Source organism: Gasterosteus aculeatus, chromosome 1, assembly GCF_964276395.1.
Source record: "Gasterosteus aculeatus chromosome 1, fGasAcu3.hap1.1, whole genome shotgun sequence".
NCBI classification, from domain to species: domain Eukaryota; kingdom Metazoa; phylum Chordata; class Actinopteri; order Perciformes; family Gasterosteidae; genus Gasterosteus; species Gasterosteus aculeatus.
In genome coordinates this window covers 19054435-19064200 of record NC_135688.1, presented here as the reverse complement: position 1 = coordinate 19064200, position 9766 = coordinate 19054435, and positions in this window count along the sequence as shown.

Genomic DNA, 9766 nt, shown 5'->3' with positions numbered 1-9766 from the left:
GGAAATCTTTCCACTACTCTTCCATCTGCACTGACAAAACGAAAAACAAATGTGAGCTGATCTATGTGTGCTAAATCTGGTGTTGAATCAACGATTACAGAGACGAATAAATATATAAAAAACACGAGACCTTTCTGTAATTCTCACAATAGCAAAGTCATCCGGCGGGCCGAATTTGGCCCGCAAGTTTGACACGCGTGTGTGTGTGTGTGTGAGAGAGTGACTTTTCCTTTCTGGTACCTGGTGGTGGCCCCTTCTCCCTTCACTCTCCCACTCCTTTAGACCTCCCTGAGACAATCACCTTGTGCTGGTAAAAACACTGCAGTATAGTGACATAATTTTTTTGCATAAAGATATTTTTGTGATAAAAGCCATATTTTTAAACTGAGACCGTTATCTAACCAATCTGACCTTTTACTTATAAATAAAACTGGACACTATTCAAAACTAGAAATTCACCTCTCTGCTCCCCTTTTTTGAACGAATAAGAACAGTCATTTATTTGTGGTACTCTCTGGGTGAAAGTCCCAGAGTGGCGCTGTTTCATTGCGGAGCATAGAGCGAGGAAAACATGTTTTGGTAGGCAGGGTTTGCAGTTAGGACCATTCCAAATGTAATTCGTAAATTTGGACCCTGAGGAGGACCAAAGGCGTCTCAGAGGAGGACCAAAGGCGTCTCCGTAGAGGATTGCATGCTGGTTGTAGGCTGTGGTGTGTCAAGAGGAAGCTGAGCAGCAGCGGTGCTGTCTTCTCTGGCGTTTCCTTTAGAGATGCTAGATTACAGTGTTAGATGTGTGAGCTGCGATAGCTGTATTCAACAAAAATGTACAGTCCGGTAAATGTTGACTGTTTTGCCCTCTGAGAGTTTGCATGCCTCGACGGCCTGGGCTGAGAAGTGACCTGGGAGGATCCGGAACAGAGGCCCTCTGAGTCAGAAACCAAGAAACCAAACGATCACTGTTTGATTCAAAACCTAAAAGGTAATCAAGGAAGTCAAGAGTTCCTTTTATGAATTAAATAATGTATTTATGAGTTCTACCTTTTTTGGGGGGGGATAAACTTGATATTGGGTCCTGCTCAAGCATGCGTTAAAGTAGTAGCAGATCTTCTATTTTATTATATAACGCAATTTAAAAGGTGCTGTATAAATACTGTGAAGTATTAAAACTCCAAGGAGAAATACACATTGCCCCTATTCAGACACTGTGCCTTTAAACGAGCCACCAAGACTCGTACAACCTTTGCAGTTGTTTATGAAAACGAGATAGAGTACGTGAAGACATATGTTTAAAGTTCCAGAGAAATTCGGAAGTTTGACAGTTTGTTGTTGTTGATGGTTTGAGACGCTTGACAATGTGCTTGTATTTTTAATCCAAGGCCTAACATTAATATTCTTTAAACGAGCAGCCAAGACTCTTAATAAACTGAACCAGATTCAAAACTGTTTAATTTCGGTTCTGAGTCCTGCTCATACAAGGAATTTGACTTGGTAAGATTGTGCAACAATTAATTAATTAATTAATTAATGATTGTCAACAATTAATTGACAACATGAACGCAGTGAAAATCTACGGCCCATGTATATTAGCAATGAAATGGTAATACACATTGCTCGGCTGTTGACAGTAGTGTGACATCCCGACAAAAATCATCCTCCCCAGCGTCTGACCAATGACAGAGGGCTTTTCTGATTCTGGACAAGGTGGGAGAGGATATTTGCACTCTTTTTTTGGAAGATGTTGGTGTGAAAGGCAAGAACATGAAACTTGAAGTCACCAATTAATATTACGGTTTCGCAAACCTGAGCAAAAAAAAATACAATAAATAGTTGAAAATACATTTTACAAATAGTCAATATGTGTCTATTTCTGTTTTTCAAACATGGAATATACCCAGTAACATTTGTAAATAAGATATCTGCGCAATATATATATATATATATATATATATAGATATATATATATATATATATATATATATATGTGCTATATATATATTAAAAATGAAGAAACTGAACTGTTTTGAGTGCGTTGTCAGGGGGGCGGGGAAGGCAGGACTGAAACGCAAAATTTCAAAACAAAAAGACTTGAATAGTCTTTCAAGTCCTTTGACTACAACGTAGTTAACTGCCTACTGGTTTCACCCACAAATCCGAGGGGACATACAGGTACATATATAGACAATCAAAAAAGGTGTGCTAACTATACTATTGGTCTAACAAGTGTTCTTCTATGGGGATTGGGTGTCCACGCCTCTGAGCACACAACGTCTTCTGGTGCGTTCAAGGTGACTATTTGAAGTGGTGCAATGTGATATTGCACTGAATGCTGCGTTCAATGTCTCTCGGTCAATGTAGATGGTTATATTACATATTGCATGCATTAGCTGATCACATTACATTTAATATAATATTTAAGCATCGTTACTCAATTGATTTGTTTTAGAATTACAGTTATACATTGGCATTACATCGTTCTCATTTCTTTATTGATTACATAACTACGGAAAGTGGGTTAACAGTTTGTTGATATCCTACAATATATATATTTTCCTGCACGTCCTCTCCGCATGTCTAAACTGGGCTCTGGCCGTGTCCCAATGCGGTCTTAAGTGTAGTTTATGCTTCTACGTTTTCAGAGCGACGCAAGGAAACGCAGACGCAAGAGTCCCTTGCATCTGCGTGTCCCTTGCGTGTCTTTTCACACCTCCTTGCGTGCGACGCAAGCCTCCCGCAGCTTACAAGGCTGCGATTGGTCTGCTAACTACATCGTTTACGATGTAAGTAGTGCTAAGCCGACTTCAAACCGAGGGCCTCAAGGCCAAGCTAAGTAAATGTTCATTCTTTCAGAAGGAGGTCCTTTACTTTCTGGCGGGCCATGTGATTTCTGGCGAAGGTGTCTCTACCGATCCGAGGAAAATTGAAGTGGTAGCCAATTGGCCGATTCCCACTACCGCCTCGGAGCTGCGGTCTTTTCTTGGTTTCGGCAGTTATTACCGGCGGTTTGTGGAGGGCTTTGCTGAGTTGGCAGCCCCCTTGCACAAGGTTGTGGCTGAGGTCGACCATGCTAAGAATGGTAAGGGGTCTGAGCGTGGGTTCATCGGGTGTTGGACTGATGACTGTCAACGGAGCTTCCAAGCACTGAAAGCTAAGCTCACCACTGCACCGGTTCTGGCTTATGCAGATTTTCCCCTCCCCTTCATTCTGGAGGTTGACGCGAGTCATGGCGGTTTGGGAGCTGTGCTCTCCCAAGAGCAATCGGGAAAGGTAAGACCGATAGCCTACGCTAGTCGAGGCTTGAGGCCCACCGAAAGAAACATGTTGAACTACAGCTCCATTAAGCTTGAGTTTTTGGCCCTCAAGGGGGCCATGACCGATAAATTTAGGGAGTACTTGTTGGGCAATAAGTGTGTGGTTTATACTGACAACAATCTCCTTAGTCACCTGTCCTCTGCTAAATTGGCTGCTACTGAGCAGCGATGGGCAGCCCAGCTTGCCTCATTCGACTTTGAATTGAAGTATCGATCCGGGAGGAGTAACAAAAATGCTGATGCGCTCTTCCGTCAGCATCCCCCAGGTCCTCAGGATATCCAAGTGATGCTCCCTGGTACTGCAATACCTCAGCCTTTGCAGCAAGCCTTGAGGTCGAGACCGATAGAGGTGACCCAAGCTGCCATTGTAGCATTGCCACAACACACCCCCTCTGAGATGTGTGCCTTTCAGCGGGCTGATCCTGTTATCCAGGAGCTGTTGGAATTTTGGGACCCAAAGCGGCGTCCCAGTCCTGAAGAAAGGGCACGGTTGTCCCGGCCCACGCTGTCTCTCCTTCGACAGTGGGACCGTCTGGTCGAGAAGGATGGACTCCTTTATCGCCAGATGTTCCGCTCCGATGGTGCGGAGGCTGTGCTTCAGCTGTTGCTCCCTGGTACACTGAAAAGTGAGGTTTTGACCCAAGTCCACCAAGAACATGGTCATCAGGGAGTAGAGCGGACGCTGGCGCTCCTCCGGTCTCGGTGTTATTGGCCTGGCATGTCTTCGGATGTGGTCCAGTGGTGTCAGACATGTGAGAGGTGTCAAACTGCTAAAGATGTACACCCAACCGCTCGCAGCTACATGGGACATCTGTTGGCGTCCCGCCCTGACGAAGTCCTTGCCATAGACTACACTGCTTTAGAGCCTGCCCTGAATGGGGTGGAAAATGTCTTGGTGATATGTCCTGGTGACAGATGTCTTCAGTAAGTATACAATAGCCATACCCACCAGAGATCAACGCGCCCCTACGGTGGCTAAGGTTTTGGTGGCAGAGTGGTTTTACAAGTTCGGTGTCCCTGCCCGGTTGCATTCTGACCAGGACCGTAACTTCGAAAGTTCCCTCATTCAACAGCTTTGGTTTGTACGGCGTTGTAAAAACCCGTACTACCCCATACCATCCAGCTGGGAATGGTCAGTGTGAGCGGTTCAACCGAACCCTCCAAAACTTGCTGAGCACACTGCCTGTGTCTCGAAAGCGGGATGCATGCTTGCCCCAGGTGTCATTCTGTTATAACACCACACCCCATCAAGCTACTGGAGAATCCCCCTTTTTCCTAACGTTTGGGCAGGACCCTAGGCTTCCGGTGGATTTCTTGTTGGGTAGAGTTGAGAGTCCAGTTGGTGGAACAGTCCACGAGTGGGTTCAGGAGCATCGGGCTCGACTACGGGTGGCATTTGAAGGTGCAAGGGAACGCTTGCAACATGCGGCCGACCGCAGGAAGCAAACCCATGATAGACATGTTAAGGACCTGCCACTGGGTGAGGGTCAGTTGGTGTTCTTGCGTGACTTCAGTGCAAGGGGGCCCCATAAGACCCGGGACCGGTGGAGCTCTGTGAGGTATCGAGTGTTGAGGGCACCCAGGGAAGGTGGTCCAGTGTACACCATTGTGCCAGTAGATGACCCGACAAAGGTCAGGCAGGTTCACCGCAACATGCTGAAGGCGGTGGTCGGAGTTAACCCCCTTGACGGTGCCCCTCCTTGCAACCTGGTGGTGGAGGAGCCACCCGCTGCGGATGAGCCGTCATACGAGGATGGCTTGTGGGTTCTTGAACAATCTCCCCCTGTGCGCCCTTCTGCTTTGCCCTGCAACAGATCGACTTTGAACCCTCTACCTCTACACGAAGTGCTAGTGTCATCCGACCCGGATTCTCCTTGGGGTAGCTTGCCGACGATTCCACCTGTTGGAGCATCGACACTTCGGGTGGCCTCTCCAGATGGCTGTTCTGGCCCCAGCTACGTGGCCCCACGTCGGACCACACGGTCAACTGCCGGCAACCATAACAATGTTCACCATCTTCCACGGCCAGTGGGAGAAGTGGCTGTTGCTAATCCTCCCCCTGTCGTGTCTAATTCAGTCTCTGCATTTTTTCGACCTTGGTGCTAATTCATAGCACGTGCATTGATTTGTCCATTGTCGGGGCGTCGATGCAAGAACTGGGGGGTAGAATGTAGCAGTATGGAAATAGGATTGTCCTGCTACAGTTAACTGTGCCTGCCGACCACTAGGGCGGCGGTAGTATATAAAGGCTGCCCCCCTTCTCGCGCCCCACTGATGCATCATTTCCGGGTCAGGTGTCTGTCGGCGCAGAGTGGCGACAGAGTGCTCCGTGCTCCTGTTTGCTCTTTGGTCCTCTCAACCGGTGGTAAGTGTTCTCTCTCGAAATCCATAGGTGGTGATTGATGTGACAGCACCATCAGTTGATTGGGGCCACTGCTGCTTTGACTGCTTTGCCTGCTGCTTTGCCTGCTGCTTTGACTGCTTTGACTGCTGCTTTGACAACTTAGTCTGCTGCTACATGTAATCTTGTCGGTAACTGTCTGCACTGTTAAATGCTGCTAAGTGCACAGTTTGGTCTCCGCTGCGACGTACCTAGCGTGTCTATTGCCGGCACCAGACTTGGACCTCTGTAGTTCTTTGATTGTAGCTGACTAACTGAGTAGTTAATCCTTTGGTTTGTATTTCTTTTGGTTTGTTTCCCTTATTTTCTTGTTTGGGTTACGTGAATTGTTTGATTAGGACGATTTTTATGTGAATTATTTTCTTTTTTTGTTTCGTGTTGTACATTTTTGGTTTAATTCTCTTGTAACCTTCTTTTTTTGGTTATCCTTCCTAGCGGCTGTAGGCTGGTGGTGGTGTGGGTGGTGGTGGTCTTCCTCGTGTGCACGAGCCCTTGCCTACTGAGTGGAACGAACCTGTGTGCTTTAATAGGTCTTGGGCCTATCCCAAGTGGCGATGTCGGCAGGATAAGAAACCATTACGCCACACTTGGCGTTGCTAACAGGACAAGAAACCATTACGCCACACACAGACCAATGACCCTGGAGGGACGCGATTGAGGTCAAACACAGCAAACACGAAAGTTGAAATATTCCATCTTTGGCAACAAAACGCCATGACGCTGCGGCGCGATAGCCTATCAGCGCCGATAGGCTCCCCGTCGTCACGGACACCTTGCAGACACCGGTATCCCGAGGGGTACGATACATCCTCGTACCTTTATTGCGATTGTTAAAAGTGTGATGTCTTTCCCGGACCAAACAGAATACAACCATATGTGCCTTTTTACAGGATCTCATCACTGCAATAAATATAGTACAATGAAGTGTAGGGTAATTGTATTGTTAACAACACACTCACATTTGCTCAATGATAACGTGTGTGTGACTCTTAAGAGAGCCCTTTGGATGTGCTTGAGCATACGGTGTCTCGTCATGGGACAGTTCCCTCGGCATGGAAGTGTGATGCGACGGAAGTGGGGTCAGGTGCCCAAGCCGAGCTAACGGCTAGCATCATGTACCGCTGGAAGCGGCAGTCATCCAGACGCAGTTCCTGAAGTCGGTGAAATTCACCGAGCTGTCTGCGCCTACGGATGCTATTTAGTACAAAAACACGACATGAGTAGGACTAACACAAGACGTACAGAGTCGCTATGTCTTCCAGGGTTGATGCGGAGGAAAAACAATGGCGGAAAGTTGAACTGTTTCAGGGTGATAAGCCACGCGCCTCTCCGTTGCGTTGGGCACGAATACACGATACACGCAAATTGACCACAAGTGTACTCTGAGAGTCCTGCGGTGCGTTTGGAGTGAATGTACCATGAGAAGCAGTTTAGACAATCACTGATTACAGTAAATGAGTGACATTTAATTCCAGTCCTAAAATACATTCAATTGGGCTTAGCCCTTCGTCAATTAAAAAAGAAAGAAAGAAAAAGAAACAGCCATTCAAAAATGCAATAAAATTGGACCAATGAAAGAACAGTCTGCTCATTTGTGGTATTGTTATCTAATAATTAGATGGCTGTTGAATCTTGCAGAATCGGAACAAACAAACTAAAATGCCCTGAAACACTGCAACAACGTTTCAATAAATTCCAGTTATGTCACTTTTAAACAGCAATAATGATGGCTAGGGCACATGCAAAGGCTCAGAGGCAGATCAAATCACATTTAAATTACAATTAACCATACACAGCCATAACCATACATTGAAACCTTAAACCCTGTTTGTTAAAACACCACATGGTGATTGTTCACTGATTAGGGTGTCAGGCGATTGTTGTTTTGCATTTTGAGGAGTTTCTGCCGAGGCCAATCGACCTTTTGTCTGCTAAACGACGGGGGAGTCGTCAGCGCAGCCGTAGCCGACTTCCACTAACGAAGGAGTACTTAACTAGGAGTTGAGCTGAAGTGTTCGCTTCAGCATTTGCATAGCCTCGCAGCACGAAGACGAGCTGGACAAAGACGAGGGAGTCTTTCGTGGGAGTCAAGACGAGCAGGACATAGACTAGGGGGTCTTTCGTGGAGTCTTCAGGGTGGCTGAATGCGGCGCCTTCTTCTGCTAGTTTTAATAATTTGTTTGACCCCTTTACCCGTGCCTGTTTGAATCTCTTCCCGCAGATACTACAGGCCTCGGGCTAGATCTGCTCTCTATCGTAACCTCTCCTCTCACCTATCCCACCCGCTCCACACATGTCCAGCACCTCGTCACAGGAGGCCTCTAGAACTGGCAGTCAGCGACTCTCAGGCGTTGCTATCCAGCAGTCGCTTGACTTCCTCACTCTCACCGAGACCTGGATCACACCTGAGAACACATCCACCCCAGCCGCTCGCTCCTCCGCCTTCTCCTTCAGCCACACACCCAGGCCCACTGGCAGGGGTGGTGGCACAGGTCTACTCATTTCACCCAAATGGAGCTTTTCTCTCTACCCTCTTCCACCGTCCACCTCACTGTCTGTTGAATTCCACGCTGTAACAGTTACTCACCCTGTACAATTAAATATAGTTTTCCTTTACCACCCGCCAGGCTCCTTGGGTCATTTCTTGGAAGAACTGGACATTCTCCTGTTCAATTTCCCTGAAAATGGTCCTCCTGGGTGACTTCAACATCCAGACAGAGAAGTCATCTGACCTCGTACACCTACTTTCTTCTTTCGCTCTGTCACTCAGTCCCTCTCCTCCTACTCACAAAGCCGACAATCACCTTGACTACATCTTCACTAGAAACTGCTCTACCACTAACCTCTCTGTAACTCCACTTCATGTGTCTGACCACTTCTTACTCTCTCCCACTCACTATAACTAACGACCCTGCCCCATTGACTGACTCCGTACCTGTTCGTCGCAACATTCGCTCCCTCTCTCCCTCCTCCCTAGCATCCTCTGTTCTATCAGCTCTCCCTTCCACCGACTCCTTCTCACTCTTGCATCCGAACGCTGCTGCTGAGACTCTCCTCTCAACTCTTTCCTCCTCTCTAGACTCTCTCTGCCCTCTTACGACACGACGGACTGGAAAATCCGTCTCAACCGGTGCGTGCCATGAGAGCCACCATGCGAGCATCGGAAAGGAGATGGCGTAAATATAAACGACCTGATGACCTGCTTGTGTTTCAATCTCTTCTCTCCTCGTTTTCTGCTTATATCTCTGCTGCTAAAAGCTCTTTCTACCAATCCACAATTAAATCTTAATTTTCTACCCCCCAAATCTTCTCTTGGAAAATAAACAGTTTGGCACATAACAAAATGCAAAGGGCACAGTATAACACAGAATGATCCAAAAACGGGGATTCTGGAGATCTTGCCTCCAGAAAATGAATGAAATGAATGAAAGAAAAGTTAAATAAACAGACAAGACAGGCAGGATTTGAAGTTGAGCAATTTAAAGTATATATCCACCAGACTCAGTGAAAAGCTTCCTGCAAAGAGAGATAACACACAAGGCCTCATGAGCAGATTAAAAGATGGACAGGAAACTGCAGATCAGATGTACATGGGGTTGATCAGCAGATAACCACATCTACAAAATGATGTTCACATTCAAGTAAACGACACTCATCATCATTTTTATAAGAGTTTTGAACTCTTTGAAAAGTGGGTAACATTTGAATTAGAAACAAAAGAAAAAAAAATGTGACGAAACTACTTTTTTCAATGTGGACACAAACAAAACTTTCTTTGGGTAAAGTCTGTGTTTTGATATGTATTTGTGAAATATCAAACGAAAACGTAGTACACAAGGAAAAATGACAAATTGTCACTTGTCACTTTGGATAAAAGCGGCAGCTAAATGACATGCAATCTAATAATGTAACTGTTGAGTTTCAATAGGCTTCAGTTTAACAAACTCCGTATTCACTAAATCCGCTTCTTGAAACGGACCCCTGAGAAATACTGAGAATTACTGAGAAAATGATTCTTGCCAAAGCTGCCTTTCTTCCCTTCAAGTCAAAGACCTTG